At 43.7% G+C, this 18549-nt stretch overlaps 1 non-coding gene across 1 annotated transcript; it reads right to left on the reverse strand.

Annotated features, from left to right (window-relative positions):
- Positions 1 to 7913: 7913 nt before the first annotated feature.
- Positions 7914 to 7986, reverse strand: trnar-ucu (transfer RNA arginine (anticodon UCU)). Its single transcript has one exon. It is a non-coding gene; the product is annotated as a tRNA-Arg (tRNA).
- Positions 7987 to 18549: the final 10563 nt, after the last annotated feature.

Here is an 18549-nt window from a genome sequence, read left to right on the forward strand (position 1 = left end):
TTGTGGTTAGTTGGTGTTCATGTATCCAAAAATATGTAATTGTGATCAGCACTATACTCAGATAACATGTTCTTTGTTTGATATTAAATAAAATATACATTTTTTATTTTTGTTCATTAAAATGTTGGCAGGAAAGTATATTTTAGTTCCATAAATATAATATCAACCTAACTGTTTTCAGAGATGATGCAATTATTGTTTGCTTGAATAATGATAATTCACATTTTTGTGAATCACAATTCGCAAACATAGCAAATATCTGATTTTTTGCAATCAAAATCTATATTGAAAAAGTATTTTGAAATATTTGAATTTAATCACAGCTGTCAGTGATACTGGATAATACATTGTTCTGCTCTTAAATCAATCCAGAGAGCTTCCACCTGGGTCAGGGCTGTCATTCAATCATTATTTCACAACAAATTATTTCGACTCCATCTTCGATCTGAGCCTTGCCCGTTGGCAGATGAATGGACATGGAGTGTCAGAATCACATCGCACAAGTTACTTATGGTGATAGCATCTGGCCTGCCTCCCAGACTCCAAACATCTGATACCTCGACCAGGCACTGGGCGAAGACGTTAACAAGTTGACAGTATTCTGCAGCACTTTGTGTCTCGCAAAGAAACCTCTAAATCTGTGTTCAATAAATGTCACCTTCACATTCACCAGTATCAAAATAAAATTGTACATCTCTATAGATGGACAAAAATTAATACATGGGTCAACCAACAGAATCTATCTGAAGAAAACAGCATCAAATGTCAAGTCCAGCATCACTTAATAACTGAACTTGACGTATTCTGTCTGGTGTAGGTCGTCACACACATCCCTACTCAGGTGACTGTAAGAATGCACACCATAAGTGGATGTCTTGGCCTAACGCACCTACAAAGCTTCCTGATCTCACACACATCACTCCCTCCCACATTCAATAATTGGTAAGAATCCTCAAGCTATTTGAAGCATGAAACACAGAACAGTACAGCGCAGTGCAGACATTTCGGCCCTTGACGTCCAGCCAACCTTTTATCCTACTCTAAGGTCAGATTAGCCTACACGCCCTTCATTATGCTATCATTCATTTGCCTATCCAATAGTCGCTTAATATATCCTCAATGCAGCTGACTCTACTGCAGTTGCCAGCCGAACATTCCACCCATCCACCATTCTCTGTCTAAGGAACCTAACTCTGATATCCCCACTAAACCTTTCTCGAATTACATTAAAGTTTTTCGCCCTCGTGATAGGTATTTCCACCATGGGAAATAGTCTCTTGCTATCCACTCTATCTTTGACTCTCATCATTTTGTACACATCTATCAAGTCATCTCTCTCCTTCTTTGCTCCAATGAGAAAAGCATGGAACACTTCTTTGTTAGCATCCTGATAAATCTCCTCAGCACCCTCATTAAAGGTTCCACATCCTTCCTACAATGACGCGAGCAGAACTGATCACAATATTCTAAGTATGATCTCACCAGGGTTCCATAGAGCTGCAGCATAACCTCGTAGCTCTTAAACTCTATCCCCCTGCAAATGAAAACATCATATGCCTTCTGAACAACCTTATCAAACTGGGTGGCAACACTGAGGGAGCTATGACATGGACGACAAGATCGCCCTGTTCCTCCACAATACGAGAGTCCTGCATTTTTTCTGCATTCAAATTCGACCTTCCAAAATGAATTGCTTCACACATTTCCAGTTGAACTCCATCTACCACTTATCAGGCCCGTTCTGCATCCTGCCAATGTCTCATTGCAAACTACAACAGCCCTCCACACAATCCACAACTTCAACAATCTTTGTTACATCGACAGACTTCCTAACCTACCCTTCCACTTTCGCATCCAAGTCAGTCATAAAAATAATAAACAGCAGAGGTCCCAGATCTGATCCCAACGGAACACCACTGATCACTGAGCTCCAGACTGTATACTTCCCATTTACCTCCAATTTGTGTCTTTTATGTGCCAGCCAGTTCTGTATCAAGACAGACCGGTTTCCTTGTATCCCATCTCTCCTTCCTTTCTGAATGAACCTGTCTTGGTGAATATCATCAAACGCTTTGTTAAAATCCATGCACTCCACATCCATTGCTCCACCTTCTTCAATGTATTTGATCCCATCCTAAAATATTTTAATAAATTTTGTGAGGCATGATCTGCCCCTCTCAAAGCCATGCTGACTATTTCTAATCAAACTATGATTTTTCAAGTAATCATAAATTAAGTCTCTCAGAAACCTCTCCAATACTTTGCCCAATACTAGTTTAAGTCTGACTGGTCTGTATATCTTAGGATAATCCCTAGTACCTTCCTTGAACATGGAGTAACATTTACCGCCCTCCAATCATCTAGCACTACTCCAGTTGACAGTGAGGATGTAAAGATCATCGCCAAAGGCGCAGGAATCTCTTCCCTGTCTTCCCGTAGTAATCTCGGGTTTTGTCCGTCGGGCCCAAGAGCTTTATCAATTCTTGTTTTTGTACTTGAATCAATCAATACTTCACCTCAAAATGTCTACGCCCTCTCCAAACAAATGATTGACTGCTTTCCATTTCCGGACTATATACAGTGCTGCCTTCTGGAACACGTATGATTCCCAATATCCTGTCAATCATGAAATGAAAAACATGGGAAGGCATCAATGCCTTCCTGATGATGGGCTGATGCCCAAATGTTTGACTCTCCTGTTCCCCAGATGCTGCCCAACTGGTTGTGCTTTACCAGAGCCACACGTTTCTATTCTGATCCCTCGTACCTGCAGATCTCACTTTCTCCATTAATTAGAGCTGTCCCATCTGCACACTGAACAGGGATTTAATCAGCAGACACTCATTGCATGTGGAGCTGACTGTTTAGTTCTGGAAAGTTGCATTTGATGAATATATTTATGAAAAGAGAAATTACAATTCAACAAATATTCATTCATTCCCAGAGTAACAGTTTTGTTCGTGAATTGGGCACCTTGAGAACAAACAATGAATGACTGAAGAACTCCGTGTTATAGAGTATTCCAGGTTTTATATTACAGGCTGGATGTCCTTTACCTCAATGCTGGGAATATTGACCGACAGACAGATATGATAAGGGAACAAGGTGAAATGGGAAGTGTGACATTTTTGCCATCACAGAGATGTGCTTGAGGGAGGTCAGGGCTGACACCTCATTATCCAGTGGCACAAGATCTATAGGCACGGCAGGAGAGGTGGTAAAACTGGAAATGTTTTTGCATTATTAATTATGGAGTCAGTTACTGCAGTAAGAAGGATCTTATATTGAGGCTCGGTGGTTAGAGCTCAGGATCAGAACCCTGACAGAAACACCGCTGGGGATATATTGTAGACTCCCAGATAAAAGAAAGTACAGGAACTGATATAAAACCAATTTCCTGAGGTGTGTCAATAGGATCATTAACAATAGGATCGTTATATTTAGGCATTTTAATTCCAAACATTCATTCGGGCAGTGATAAATTTTTAGAGGGGACGGATGCCATGAAAATTATTCCACAGAGCTTCTTATATCAATGTGTAGCAGATACAACAATGGGCAGGGTTGTGTTGGGCCTCACAATGGGGAACGAAGCCAGTCAGATGTTGCAGGTAGGATTGGGAGAGCATGAAAGGACCAGTAGCGATGACTCGTATGTTTTGAGTTTGCTAAGGAAAAGACACAAAAAATGTTTGAAAAATAAAAGCTTTTTAGATTTGGGAGACCGATTTTATGAAAAGATATGACAGGATCTGGCCAAAGTGCAGTTGCTTCTGGGTAAAACTGTAGCAGAACAGCGTGGGGTGGGAGTTGGTGGATCACTTGGTCAAAATGGAATTGATGACAGTGTCGGACCAGCATGTTACACCCCAGATAAAATTTAGGAAAACAAGCCAAGAGAACCTCAGATGTCGACGCAAATTTCGAACAGAATTAAAATGGATAGAGAAGCCTAAAGCTGTTACAAAGTGAGCAGGTCAATGCAGGACCGAAAAGAACATAGAAACTGTAGGACTAAACTTAAAAAGTCAGTAGAAGAGCAGAAGGAGGCGGGGAATTAAAACATTAGAGGGTAAGATTAGCAAGAATTTAAAGACATTCTTTCGGTTTATTAAGGGGAAGAGGATAACGTAGGAGAGAAAGGGAGTGTTGGGAACCAAGGGGCCCTAATACACGGAGCCAGAGAATACGTTAAACACGGACTTTCTTTCGGTCTTTAGATTGAAGAAGGAGTTCCTGGATTCAGGGAGAGAGACCGTGTGATTTTGAGTGAATTGATACAGAAGCTGACGAAGAATTGGAAGTTTAAGCGGGATAGAGAGTGGGCACATTCACAGATCAGGATGAGCTACACCTTCGGCTGACGCGAATGATGAGTGAGGAGATTACAGTCTCTAAACCTTTCATTTTTGTTTTGCCTCTGGCCACAGAGAAGGTGTGAAAGGACAGGATAATACCTAATATTGGTACAACCTTCAGAGTGCTAAAAATACCGTATGGAGTTAAAGACCACCATGTCTCACATCAGTGAGAGGGGGAAAATGCAGAAACTTCTGTGGAACGTTGAGGCTGGCTCATTAAATATATTCAGGGTAGAGGCAGACTGACTTTTATACAAGGTTTATGGGGAAAATGCAGATAAGTGGAATGGGGGAATTCCAAAATAGATCTCACCTAATTGAGTGGAAAGGCAGATTCAGTGAGTGCATAGACATACTGTTGTTTCTATGTCGAATTGTATCATTTTTACAATAGCCTTGTATTCACTGGAACATCAACCTCTCTCGCTATGGAGTGAGACACAGTTTGGAATGTAGTCGACAGATTCATGGAATTCAAAAATGCAGTACGATTAGACAGAAAGTACCAAGGAACTGTGACAATGCGAATGGCTGTCGGGATGAAGATTAGCATCAGCGCAGTCAACACTACCAAAAGGAAGACCTCAGTAAGACACCATCCAGGGCCAAGCAGTGACCTTGGCTGGAGAGCAGGTAGTCAGTGGCCAGGTATTAAGGAGTGCCTAATGACTAAGTGCTACATCACTGCAGTGTCTCCCTCCTTCTCTAACCAAAACTAAATGTGAAGGGGTAGAGAGAGACACATGCTGTTGGTAGCAGAGTAAGTAGTAATGTTTGGTTCAGGAGGCTTTGGAAAGCAGCAGCTCAGCAAAAACAACAGGTAAGCTCAAGTAAACTCCTTTCAACTTTAGTTTTGCAGCAGTGGTGATAGCAATTAGGACAGTTGCACTTTCCTCCTACGGAATGTGGGACCTCAGGTAAATTTCCACTGTCCCTGAAGACTACAGGTGTGGAAAGTGAACCCAGCTGCAACTCCTGGGAGACCATGTTCAGAAGCTGGAGCTGAATACATTCAGGATCATCCGAGATGCTGAGAACTTCATAGTTAAGAGTTTTCTTGTTGTGGTCACAAACGAGAACCGCAAAAAGCATGACTGAAATATCCCAGTCCCACGTTAAGATCCATGCCATGAGTTCATCAGGTTTACCTGTCAGTCCTGTTGCATTTCAATAAAGAAACATTAATCCAACAGGAAGTCCTTGCTTCCTGCTGTGTTCAAGACAGGAATGAGGCGGGCGACGACCTGGAATGGCGAATGGAGTAGGCAGGGAGTGCAGGAATCCCCTGTGGCCATTCCCGTCGAAAACAAGTACACCGTTTTGGATACTGTTCAGGGGAATGACGGTTCAGGGAAAAGCAGCAGTAGTCAGGCGAGAATTCTTTCAATGTCTCAGATCAGTTCCTATCCCGATAACATCAGCGTCAATGTCCCGTCCTCTGCTCGGTCCGACAGTTCACACTTCTTCATTCTCCTCTGATTCCATTTCCCAAAGAGTTTCTCAAGATTTACAAAGCTGGAGCCTAAATTATATGGTTTGCTTCCTAAACATTTTTCCAACTGTCAACTGACAATATTTTCACAGTATCTCTTCACAATCCTCTGGCTTGCACCATGTCCAGGGATGAGAAGTCCCGTTTGGTGGAGAGATTCCCGAGGCTGGTGAGTTTCACTTTGGAACAAAGATCGTGAAGTGGCAATTTCCTACGGTTGTTTGTAATGATGGGAGAGGGAGCGGTGGGTAATGAGCACTTTGACGAGCAGGAGGAAGTGTTGCCACTCACCAGAGTCAGAGACAGGGATGAAAGGAATCTAATGAAAAGCAGCACTTCTGCTCAGGACGTTCAATAACAACTGCAGAAACCCGATGTGTCGAGCAGTGTACCTGGAAAGAGAAACAGAGATAATGTTTTAAATATGGAAAATTTCTGATGAAGAACTCGAGTTTCCCAAGTCTAATCAAATTACCGGCCTGGTTTGCAAAATAGGTTTTCTGAACCTTGAGCGCAAAATTGATCCAGCAGGAAAACATTCGTAATGTAGACAGCAGGATTCGAACCTACGTGGGAAAACCCCAGAGGATTTCTAATCCATCGCCTTAACCACTCGGCCATGACTACCCACAGCTCAGGTGGGTTGAGCATTGACCAAATCAGCGTGATCTCATTGAAAGCTACCGTTGACTTGAGCGAAATGCTTCCATCTCCTTTCATACCTTTGCTGTCATTTGTAAGGTGCGAGACACCAATGTAAAAGAAGAAAAGCACAAAGGTAGGAAAAGATATTTGCAGGCAAACTGAGTCAAAATTATTTATTGAAAGGAAAATCACACTTGGCAATTTGCCATATCTCTTTGCGAACATGACCAGCAGAAGTAAGCAAAGGAGCTATTGATCTGAGTATTCTCGGACCTGAAGCAAACAAAGGTTAGATACATATTCATTTCTTTTTCTGGCGAACGAAATGGTCTTTCCTGATGGTTACAATGAAAGAGATGGTTCCCAATAAAAGACAGAGATTAATTCGCATGTAGATATATTTCAATGTGACACGATTCATTTTCAGTCCCTAATTACCCCAGAGATGGAGGAGGTGAGTTACGTTCCTTCACTCTTCAACTCCTCAGCATGGAGGTACAAACATCAAACCGCTAGAGATGGAGTTCTTGAATTGGGAACCAGAGACACTGAAGAAACTAGGCAAAAGTGAGGACTGTAGATGCTGGAAACCTGACTTTAGATCAGAGTGATGCTGGAAAAGCACAGCTGGTCAGGCTGCATCCGAGGAGCAGGAGAATCGACGTTTCTGTTGCCAGTCATGCTCCGCTGCACAAACAATTTTCGTTTTTGGCTCAGATTTCCAGCACCTGCAGCTATTTGTTTTATGTTAACCTTCATAATGTTTTGGACTAAACCAATGACCTGCCACCATCGGAAAATCCGCAGAACTACTGGCACACCGATATGTTTGCTGAACAATACAACCATTCCATGAGCGGGAATACGATCCGGGCCACGGTGCTGAGAATACAGAATCCTCACAAGTAAATAACAAGACAAGGCGATAGATACTATCGTATTTGGTGTAAATAAAACACCCTGTCTGAACAGTTTCGTTGCAGAATTTTTTCAAATTGTCTTCGAAGATTTACAAAGTGGGAAAAGGCCATTCCGCCCGTGTGCATTGCGGCTAATTAGAGAGCCATCTATTCTCGTCGCAGTTTCGAACTTTGGCCCAAAGTCTCGTGTGTTCTAATGTTTCCAGGTCAAATGTCAATGAGGTTATCCTATGTTCTTACATGGCACAATAATGGGACAGAAGTATAACGAATTGTAACTCTTTTGAGGAACTCATGCTCATTTTCACCCATAGAGGGAGACACACCAGAAGATCCCGCCAAACTGACGGAGGTGTCCGTTGTGGAGAGCTGGAATTTGAAACGGACAATAGGACAAATGCAAGCTTTACATGCGGAAGCACAGAGGCGATGTCCCGAGAGAACTTTACAGGGGAGCGTCAACGTATACCACGGTTAAAGCAAAACATTCCCCCTCGAGCCAGGTAGGATTCGAATCTATAATCTTCTGATCAGAAGTCAGACGCGTTATCCATTACGCCACTGGCCCAAGAGACAAGCCTGCACTTGGCAGAATGTCGATATGTAATGCCATGGACTTTCACGGAATCAGAATTAAAAAGGTGAACAAGCAGCGAAGATAATCACCAACATTGCTTCACTTCGAAGTTTCCAATTTGCGAAGCAGTGCCTTTCACTGGCAAAGGAGAAACATTTGTCCTCAGCTGCCTGCTTCAGGGTCGCCTCCTTCTCTGCTGGAAGTTTCCATCGTTTTATTCGCAGTCACGACGCGATTTCATGATCCACTCCAGCGAAAAAGTGTCATGGTGTCGTCCAAACAAGACCCTGCAGATACTCAGCGAGAGACCTCCGGTCATTTCGAGCTCAGGATGTGGAATTAGACGAGATGCGTGACACCTTTTATTGGCGCCGCCACTTCACTGCAAATTAGCGGCTCAAAACGAGCCGTTGTTGCATCAACTTGATTTGTACCTTCCTGTCGTGCTTTTGCTAAACAACATCAGATAGATCCCTTCCGGCCTAGCTGACTTATCTATTTTCACACTCTGCAGTATGTTGTGGTTCTGTTCGCCGAGCTGGAAGTTTTTGTTGCAAACGTTTCGTCCCCTGGCTAGGGGACATCATCAGTGCTTGGGAGCCTCCTGCGAAGCGCTTCTTTGATGTTTCCTTCGGTGTTTATAGTGGTCTGTCCCTGCCGCTTCCGGTTGTCAGTTTCAGCTGTCCGCTGTAGTGGTTGGTATATTGGGTCCAGGTCGATGTATTTGTTGATGGAGTTTGTGGATGAATGCCATGCCTCTAGGAATTCCCTGGCTGTTCTCTGTCTGGCTTGCCCTATGATAGTTGTGTTGTCCCAGTTCAATTCATGTTGCTTGTTGTCTGCGTGTGTGGCTACTAAGGATAGCTGGTCGTTTCGTTTGGTGGCTAGTTGATGTTCATGCATGCGGATTGTTAGCTGTCTGCCTGTTTGTCCTATATAGTGTTTTGTGCAGTCCTTGCATGGTATTTTGTACACTACATTAGTTTTGCTCATGTTGGGTATCGGGTCTTAAACTACTGGACTTGTGCCTCACAACACACTTCACATTCAACAACCAGATATACGAACAAATCAACGGAACACCCATGGGATCACCAATCTCGGGACTCATGCAAAGGTGAGAACAAACAGTCCTACCACAAATTCAACCTAAACTCTGGGTCAGATATGTCGATGACACGTTTGTAATCATTAAAAACACGGAAATAGAAAAAAACACACCGGATCATCAACGCCACACTCACAGGAATCCGATTCACGAGAGAAGAAGAAAGGGATAGCCAACTCCCATTCCGAGACGTGATGGTACAGAGAACACCGAATGGAGAATCCCGTACAAGGGTATACAGGAAAGCCACACACACAGACGAAGTCCTAAACTATGAAAGTAACCACCCCAACACACACAAACGAAGCTGCATCAGGACACTATTCAAAAGGGCCACAACACACTGCTGTACACCAGAACTGCAAAAAGAAGAAGAGGAACACCTATACAAGGTATTCGCCAAAAACGGACACCCGCACAACTTCATCAACAGATGCCGAAGAGAATGACCACGGAACGAGGACAAACCACAACCAAAAGGACTAGCCACACTACCATACATCAGGAACATCTCAGAACTGACAGCCAGACTACTGCGACCCCAAGGACTCATAACGGCACACAAACCAACAGCCACGCACAGACAAACAACTCACCAGAACGAAGGACCCGATATCCAACATGAGCAAAACTAATGTAGTGTACAAAATACCATGCAAGGACTGCACAAAACACTATATAGGACAAACATGAAGACAGCTAACAATCCGCATACATGAACATCGACTAGCCACGAAACGACACAACCAGCTATCCTTAGTAGCCACACATGCAGGCAACCAGCAACATGAATTCGACTGGGACAACACTACTATCATAGGGCAAGCCAGACAGAGAACAGCCAGGGAATTCCGAGAGGCATGGCATTCATCCACAAACTCCATCAACAAACACATCGACCTGGACCCAATATACCAACCACTACAGCGGACAGCTGAAACTGACAACCGGAAGCGGCAGGGACAGACCACTATAAACACCGAAGGAAACATCAAAGAAGCGCTTCGCAGGAGGTTCCCAAGCACTGATGATGTCGCCTAGCCAGGGGGACGAAACGTTTGCAACAATAATTTCCAGCTCGGCGAACAGAACCACAACAACGAGCACCCGAGCTATAAATCTTCGCACAAACTTTGAACTCTGCAGTATTTCGAATATCTCTTCCTTGTGAACCTCAATCTCTTCTAGTCTAGACGCAAGTATCTCTATACCTTCCTCGCCAACATTTTCATTTTCAATAGCGAATACTGTCAAAAAATATTTATTTAGTGCTTCCCCTATCTCCTCTGACTCCACGCACAACTTCCCATTATTATCCTTGATTGTCCCAAATTTAACTCTCGTCATTCTTTTATTCCTGACATACCTATGGAAAGACTTAGGGTTAACCCTGATCCTATCTGCCAACAACTTCTCATGTCTCCTCCTGGCTCTTCTCAGCTCTCTTTATAGGTCTTTCCTGATATCGTTGGAACCATCGAGCGCTCTAACTGAGTTTTCACATTTTATCCTAACATAAGACTTCTTGGTCTTCTTGACCAGGGATTCCACTGCCTTAGTAAACCACGGCTCACGCGTTCTATATCTTCCTCCCTGCCTGACAGGTACAAACTTATCTAGGACACACAGGAGCTTTTCCTTGAATAAGCTCCACATTTTAATGTGCTCATCCCCTGCAGTTTCCGACCACATTCTACGCTTCCTAAATCTTACCTCGATACATCGTAATTTCCCTTCCACCAGCTGAACCTCTTGCTCCCTGGAGTACACCTATCCCTTTCAATCACGAAAGTAAACCTGAGAGAATTGTGATCACTGTCTCCAAAGTGCTCACCTACTTCCGAATCTAAAACCTAGCCAGGCTCGTTACCCAGTACTAAATCGAAAGTGGCTTCGTCCCTTGAAGGCATGTCTACATACTGAGTCAGGAGGCCCTCCTGCACACACTGGGCAAAAACTAACCCATCTATAGTACTCGTACTGTCGTGATCCCAGTCAGTATTTGGATTTTTTTCTTGAGTGTTCCAGAGTTTTTCATTGTCCCAGAGTCCAGATGAAGTTTGCATTCCTCACGTACGTGAGCGAGAATTCTTTCAATGTCTCAGATCAGTTCCTGTCCCGATAACATCAGAGTCAATGTCCCGTCCTCTACTCGGTCCGACAGTTCACACTTCATCATCCTCCTCTGATTCCATTTCCCAAAGAGTTTCTCAAGATTTCCAAAGCTGGAGCCTAAATTATATGGTTTGCTTCTTAAACATTTTTCCAACTGCCAACTGAAAATATTTTCACAGTATCTCTTCACAATCCTCTGGCTTGCACCATGTCCAGGGATGAGAAGTCCCGTTTGGTGTAGAGATTCCCGAGGCTGGTGAGTTTCACTTTGGAACAAAGATGGTTAAGTGGCAATTTCCTGCGGTTGTTTGTAATGACCGGAGAGGGAGCGGTGGGGAATGAGCACTTTGAAGAGCAGGAGCAAGTGTTGCCACTGACCCGAGTCAGAGAACAGAGGACAGGGATTAAAGGAATCTAATGAAAAGCAGCACTTCTGCTTAGGACGTTCAATAAAAACTGCAGAAACCCGATGTGTCGAGCAATGTATCTGGGAAGAGAAACAGAGATAATGATTTAAATATGGAACGTTTCTGATGAAGAACTCGAGTTTCCCAAGTCTAATCAAATTACTGGGCTGGTTTGCAAAATAGGTTTTCTGAACTTTGAGTGAAAATTATTCCAGCAGGAAAGTATTCGTACATAGTCAGCAGGATTCGAACCTACGTGGGGAAACCCCAATGGATTTCTAATCCATCGCCTTAACCACTCGGCCAAGACTACAGACAGCGCAGTGGGGTTGAGAATTGACTAAATCAGCCGTGATCTCATTGAAAGCTCTTGCTGACTTGATGAGCTAAATGCTTCCATCTCCTTTCATACCTTTGCTGTCATTTGTAAGGTGCGAGACACCAATGTAAAAGAAGAAAAGCACAAAGGTAGGAAAAGATATTTGCAGGCAAACTGAGTCAAAATTATTTATTGAAAGGAAAATCACACTTGGCAATTTGCTAGATCTCTTTGCGAACATGACCAGCAGAGGTAAGCAAGGGAGCTATTGGTCTGAGTATTCTTGGACCTGAAGCAAACAAATAGTGACATATTCATTTCTTTTTCTGGCGAACGAAATGTTCTTTCCTGATGGTTACAATGAAAGAGATGGTTCCCAATAAAAGACAAACATTAAGTCGCAGCTCGATATATTTCAATGTGACACGATTCTTTTTCAGTCCCTAATTACCCCAGAGATGGAGGGGGTGAGTTACTTTTCTTCACGCTTCAAATCCTCAGCGTGGAGGTACAGACATGAAACCGCTAGAGATGGAGTTCTTGCATAGGGAACCAGCGACACTGAAGGAACGATGTAAAAGTGAGGACTACAGATGCTGGAACCTGATTTTAGATCAGAGTGATGCTGGAAAAGCACAGCAGGTCAGGCAGCATCCGAGGAGCAGGAAAGTCGACGTTTCTGTTGCCAGTCTTGCTGTGTTCCGCAAACAATTTTCGTTTTTGGCTCAGATTTCCAGAAACTGCAGCTATTTGTTTTATGTTAACCTTCATAATGTTTTGGACAAAACCAATGACCTGCCAGCATCGGAAAATCGGCAGAAGTACTGGTACACCGATACGTTTGCTGAACAATACAGCCATTCCATGAGCGGGAATACGATCCGGGCCACGGTGCTGAGAGTACCGAATCCTCACAAGTAAATCCTCACACGAACATTTTCGTTGCAGATTATTTCCAACTTGTCTTCGAAGATTTACAAAGTGGGAAAAGGCCATTCCACCCATTGTGCATTGCGGCTAATCAGAGAGCCATCTGTTCTAGTCGCAGTTTCCAACTTTGGCCCAAAGTTTGGCCATGGTGTCATGCAGAAACTCAGCGAGTTCACTCAGACATTTTTGTGTGTGCAGAATGATTTGCCACATTTAAGGCAAATTCAATGGCATCCCGAATGGGTATATACACAGGAAGCGTTCGGAGAGATAAGGAACACATTTTGGCAAATATGGTTCAATTAATTTCGGTTATCTGTTCAGCAGGGACAGGTTCGATAGTAGGGTATTTTTCCGTGCTCGGCATCGTTGATGTGCTCCCGCAGCTGACACCAGTTTTAATGGACCATTTGCAAAAAAATGCACTGTGTTTGTTAGGCAGTAAGCGCGTTTGTCTTTCTTTCTGGAGGGTGGATGGGACGAGTTGACCCAGCGATGAGGGTCTTTCCGGACTTTTGCTGCCAATGACCATTCGTTTGGCACCTTCCCAACTTTGCCATCAAAGAGTTTGGCTGAAGAATAATACCGCACGGATAATGTTACCCCCCTCAGCTCTCCAACGAATCCAGAAACTGACAGCTCTTCATGTGGAACAGAAGCAAAACAGAAAGGGTGGACCATTGTCAGACACACCGAAGCATGCATGCTGCCTTTGTTGCAGTGCAATCCGATTATGTCATGAACTGCTCAGAGAAACGGCAGCGAGGCAATTCAGGACATACTGGAGCTTTAGTGCATTGCCAAGTCACAGGAAGTGCTCAACAAACATAAAACAAAACGGAACAGCAATAATCCATGAAAAATGAAGTTTACCAATTGCACTCGTGATGAAATTGGGTCAACAATGCGCTGATGACTCCATCTGATCGAGAGGACCAATCACCAGCCCCCTTCACCAGGACAGTAATGAAGGAAATGCGAGAAATACAAAAAACATTTCTCATCGCGATTGCCAACCTTTTCGCCACTGCAACAACAAAAACGGCGAGCAGATACAATGCAGAATCTGGTTTCGTATCAGCAATGAAATAGTAATATCCATTCACGTTCAGTGAAAACGGTGAACAAAGGAAATTGTCTGAAATATGAATACCCAGCGCAGGCTGCTTGGTTCCCTGATTATACTGCTGCACAGACTTTCATATTTAAAGGTACCTTTCAAAGAGAGTGTTTGTGGCTGTTCATATGACAATGGAAATTGTTGCCCTCGCTCTCACTGCCGTTATTGATCGTGTTGGGTTTGGCATCCTCACCTTGCACGCGGGAGTTCAGTATACAATTCTCTGCTGTGAAAAATCGGAGTGCTTTGGAGCAGAAAGATGCGAAGCTCGTGTGCTTCATTGCGATGTTGTTGGAATGTTTTGCGGTGCTGGGAAGTGGGATCCTCACAGTTCTGGGTAACATCATCAGGGTTGCAGAGCCTGTTGTGAAGCCTACTGTCATGTGGCGGTTGGAATTGATTTAGTTTCAGTGCCGCTGGGTCCAGTTGTTGGTGTTGCAGATTGGATCCTGATCAATGTGTTTATTGATGGAATCCATGGATGGGTGCCCTGCTTCGAGAAAATCTCTGGCTGTCTTCTGATTGCCATGTTCTATTACTGTTGTGCTGCTCTCGAGGATGCTTTCTGTCTGTACGTATAGCTACTCGGGACAGCTGGCCGTGCCAATTAGTGACGGCCACACAAATTCTTTGCCAAGAATATGTATCCCACAACTGCATTCCCAGATGTCTGGCACACTAAATTGTCAACTAGGATATGCCATAAAGCAATTGAAACACCTTGCTTCCCTTTAATAAAATACATTTCTGGAAACTGATAGCCAGACTCCTCTGAACACACGGATTTAGGACAGCACATAAACCAACAGCCTCGCTGAGGGAAAGCTCACCAGAAAACAATATTCAATGCCCATCTTGTGCAGGACAAATGTGGTTGTCAAGATTCCACGCAGGGACTGCACGAAACACTATATCGGAGAAACAGACAGACAACTAGCGAGCTGCAATCATGAACTTCAGCCAGCCCGTATCCGCCACGGGCAGATGTTCTTGTAGCTGTATGTAGGGCATTGAGTGTTTCTGATTCAGGGGCTTGGACCGTCTGCAGCACTGGTTAATTCCTTGTGTTGTAACTACTGTTGGAACATATGTAAAACTCGATTGCTCATTGAGATGTACATCCAAAATATTAGCCGAGAGAAGTATTTTGGTGGTTTTTCTGGTGCTGTTCCTGTCATGCCCTCTGGAACTGGACTTATTGTGTGCTTCCTGACGGTTCAGTGCATGCTTCCGTGATCGTATTTTGGGCAGAAACTTGCAATTTAGCTTCAATAACGTGCGTTTGCAAACCTGGTACACCTCCCTGTATTTTGTTATCTCTTATTGTGTGCAATTGCAACACGGCAAATCATTAATTTACATTGGAAGGTGACAAACGGAGTCGGGTGAAATGCCAAGGTATTAGTGACATTTATCAATTGCTTGCATATTACTTTGATTCAGGAGATAAGGATATAAAACGTGTTTGTGTAGAAATGAGGATCAGTGAGGAAAGAAGTCATCCGCAGGTGTAGTTTCCAAGTGCACTCGCAGTAACCACTACGTACAAGAAAAAAATACTACATGTGAGTGATAAAAGCTGGCAATAGTTACGGGTGATCTTAGCTTCCCATCTCCCACTCACGGTTCAATGGTAAAAAAAAAGTTTGGATGACAATAATCAATAAATCATATCTGTCCCAGAGAACTACGCGAGCCATATTTTGGTCATCGATTAGTTTACAGCTGACTTAGTCTCTGTCTTTTCTTGGAAACCATCCTCTTTGTTGTGACCATCAGGAAAGATATTACTTTTGACATAAATAAAATGAAGATTATGTCACTAATCTTTGTTTGTTTCATGCCCAAGTACAATCAGACGACCTTGATCAACTCTGCTAGTCATGCTAGCAAAGAAATCTGGAAACATGCCAAGTATGATTTTTCGCTCAATAACTAATTTTGATTCAGTTTCACTGAAACCACCTCTCCCTAAAGTTGTGCTTTTCTTCTTTTAAAATGGTGTCCGGTATCTTCCAAATGACGGCAAAGATACGAGAGCAGATGGAAGCAATTTAGCCTACCAAGTCTGCGACAAAATTCAATGAGATCATGGCTGATTTGGTTAATTCTCAACCCCCGTTTTCATTCTCATCTCCGTGATGCTCCATGTCTGTCTATCACAGCCTTGAATAGACCTCGCCTTCACAGCCCTCTGTGGTTAGCAAACCCACGGATTTGCTACCCTCTGAAAGAGTGAATATCCTCCTTATCATTTTCTTAAATGTTTGATCCCTTCAGCTGTGAGAACGCACTCTCGTCCCAATTTTTCGGGGGTGTACATCAGAGCAGAATAAGCCCCTGAAGGTAGGTCTTCACTCTCCAGTGCCGCTCCGTGTATTTGACACATTTTCATATTTTGACCTCTGATTGAAAATAGTATACCGAATTTGCACATCAGATTTGCCAGTGGTGAATTGTTTTCAAGAAGACTTCAATGAGCGTAATTCTACTGCCAGTGAATAGGGCTAGACACATTAGATTACTGACAGTGGGGAAACAGGCCCTTCGGCCCAACAATTCCACACCGCCGCGCCGAAGCACAACCCACCCATACCCCTACATTTACCCCTTACTTAACACTACGGGCAATTTAGCATGGCCAATTCGCCTGACCTGACCTGCACATCTTTGGACTGTGGGAGGAAACCGGAGCACTCGGAGGAAACACACACAGACACAGGGAGAGCGTGCAAACTCCACACAGTCAGTCGCATGAGGTGGCAATTGAACGCGGGTCTCTGGCGCTGTCAGCCAGCAGTGTTAACCACTGTGCCACCGTGCCGCCCTAATGCAAGGACATTTTTCTTTCGCGATCCAGTGCTGTGTTTATTCACCTCTCTGCGCATGAAAATGGATCCTACCCATCCACTTTATCTCTCATCAATATGTGTGCACTTCAAATTGATGCGGCCATGACTACATGCGCGCAATGCTGTCTTAGTATGTCTTATGTAATGGAAAGTTCCAACCTGAAACACCAGGATTTGGCTTTTCTTGGCACCCCAGCATTCTCCTCCTTTCGAAAGCAAGAGAGTCTGACAGCGAATACTGGGGTACCAGAAAAAGCCAAATCCTGGTGTTTCAGCTTGGAATTTTCCGTTACATAAGACATACTAAGACGGCATTGCACGTGTGTAGTCATGGCCGCGTGATACAGGTGATGGATTAGAAATCCATTGGGGCTTCCCTCCACAGGTTCGAATTCTGCTGGTTCAGTTTTCAGTGATGTCATGCTGGACGAGTTTTCACTCACAGTTCAGCAATCTCGTCTCAACAAACAAGACCAGTCAGTTGATTAGACTTAGCAAACTCAAGTTATTAATCAAAAATGCAACACACTTAAAACATTATCTCCGTTTCTCTTTTCACAGTTACTGCCAGACCCATCGAGATTTTGCAGTATTCTTTGAATGTACTGTGCAGAAGTGCTGCTTTTGAATTGATTCCTTTTACCGCAGTCCTCCGTTCACTAACTCTGGTCAGCGGCAACACTTCCCCCCGCTCGTCGAAGAGCCAATCCCCACCACTAATTTTCCCATCATTATAAATAGCCGCAGGAAATTGCTGACAAACCATCTTTGCTCCAAAGCGAAACTCACCAACATCGGGAATCCCTCCACAAAACGGGACTTCTCATCCCTGGACATGGTGAAATACAGACGATTGTGAACAGAATTTGGGAAAATATTGTCACTTGTCGGGTGAAAAAATGTTAAGAAGGCAAAACACGTCACCCAGTCTCCAGCTTTGTGAATCTTCAGAAACACTTTGGGAAAAGGACTCAGAGGAGAATGAAGAAGGGTGAATTGTCAGACTGATCGGAAACAGTCAAGACAACTTCCCATTCTTTAAGTGGACGGGACATTGATTCTGATGTTCTCAGGAGAAGAACTGATTGGAGACATTGAAGTAATTCTCGGTCCTGTACCTGAGGAATACAAACCTTATATGGACACTGGGACAATGGAAATACTCGATACCACACAAGATACTGAGAGGTTCGAAGAGAGATGTTCCCGATTGGAGCAGAGCTGGATCCCAGTGACATGGGTGTGTCTGTCGTGGATGGGATCAGACTGTTCCCATGTCGCGATTATGAATGTCCCAGTCCTTATTTCGGAAAAGTAAAACTGATAGAGGACAGTTGTCGTTCTGGGAATGGCAGCCTGAAGTGGGAGGTCAATCACAGACTGCTTTCGAGGATCGTCCAAGATGTTAGGTTGGAAGTATCAGCTCATTCGACTGTTAACTGAAATGTTACTGGTTCAATAGCGCCAGAGCGACAGTGATTGATGTTCTTACTGCATCTGTTTTCTGTGCAGCACTGTTTCGTGTTTCTAATGGGGTCAGGAAAATGTTTTCCAAACAGCAACCTTTGGTTTGACGAACGATAAAAAAAGTTTCTGCATTGCTTTAATGGTTAATGTAAAGAACTGTGGATTCTGGGAATTTGAAGCAAAAACAGAAACTGCTGTCGGAACTAACCAGTTTGGCAGTGCCTGTGGGAGATTAC

Source organism: Chiloscyllium plagiosum, unplaced genomic scaffold (assembly GCF_037043375.1).
Source record: "Chiloscyllium plagiosum isolate Xiang-an unplaced genomic scaffold, Cpla_swu_hap1 HiC_scaffold_14, whole genome shotgun sequence".
Classification (NCBI taxonomy): Eukaryota; Metazoa; Chordata; class Chondrichthyes; order Orectolobiformes; family Hemiscylliidae; genus Chiloscyllium; species Chiloscyllium plagiosum.